The sequence below is a fragment of the Microtus oregoni genome, unplaced genomic scaffold (genome assembly GCF_018167655.1).
Source record: "Microtus oregoni isolate MIOR12 unplaced genomic scaffold, Mior012 000035F_ref0000213, whole genome shotgun sequence".
Classification (NCBI taxonomy): Eukaryota; Metazoa; Chordata; class Mammalia; order Rodentia; family Cricetidae; genus Microtus; species Microtus oregoni.
The window spans coordinates 21,824,766-21,825,942 of NW_024543094.1; the positions used below are offsets into that span (position 1 = coordinate 21,824,766).

General features: G+C 41.8%; 1 pseudogene; it reads left to right on the forward strand.

Annotated features, from left to right (window-relative positions):
• The first annotated feature begins 462 nt into the window (after positions 1–462).
• Positions 463–840, forward strand: LOC121432752 (annotated as a pseudogene).
• The last annotated feature ends 337 nt before the right edge of the window (positions 841–1,177 follow it).

The window sequence follows — 1,177 nt, forward strand, 5'->3', positions numbered from 1 at the left end:
GGGTGATATTTCCCAAACTTGCCTCAGTATGGCAGAGGTTGCTGGGAAATGATTGGGGCTGCTGTGTCATCATCTGCCAAGTATGGGTTTTCTTTCTCTGGAATTATATCAACTGAACCGACGGATGTCTTAATAGTGATTTGCTATCTTTTAGAGATGGAACATTAATGTTTGGAGAGGTGAAGTGACGCGCCATCTTCCTTTCTGCTCATGGAAAGGACTGCATTCATAGCTATTTGGAGACCACATGCTGGAGCTGGTTCTGTGGTCACTAGCCCCATGTTGACATCAGCAACAGCCGGGGTGTTTGCACCACAGAAATGGGCAAGGCTATGTGACATAGGGGCTTCTCTGGGAAACCTGACTAAACTTTGTTGTACTCCTACCTACTGCCCCAATTCACACTTCATGACAAGGAGTGAGTAGGAAAGTATTTAAGCTTTCCAGCTTGGGCCCGGCAGAATGGCTCCCACAAAGAAGGGTGGCTAGAAGAAGAAAGGCCGTTCTGCCATCAACGAGGTGGTGACCCGGGAATACACCATCAACATTTACAAGCGCATCCATGTCATGGGCTTCAAGAAGCATGCTCCTAGGGCACTCAAAGAAATCCAGAAATTTGCCATGAAGGAGATGGGGACTCCAGATGTGCAGATTGATACCAGGCTCAATAAAGCTGTCTGGGCCAAAGGAATAAGGAATGTTCCATATCGTATCTGGGTACATTTGTCCAGAAAACGTAATGAGGATGAGGACTCACCAAACAAACTCTACACATTGGTAACTTACGTGCCTGCTACCACATTCAAAAATCTATAGACAGTCAATGTGGATGAGAACTAACCTACTAAATCTCAAATAAAGTTGGAGAACTGCCAAAAAAAGAAAGTATTTAAAAAATATTTAATATTGTGGTAGCAGAGTATGATAGTTTATAAGTTTATGATTTGTGACTCCCTCATCTTATGTGTCAAAATACAACCTCTTTTTTGATGCTTATTCCTAATATTCAGATTTAAATTTTCTTTATACTTAAGAATTTCATGGATGTATGTAATGAATTATGATCACATTTTGCAATAGGCCCCACTCTAGGATGGAAGTGCCATTTGGTCCATAAAACTCAGTATGTAGACAACACCATCAGCCAAAACGAAAACAAAGACCTAATCCATCAAAG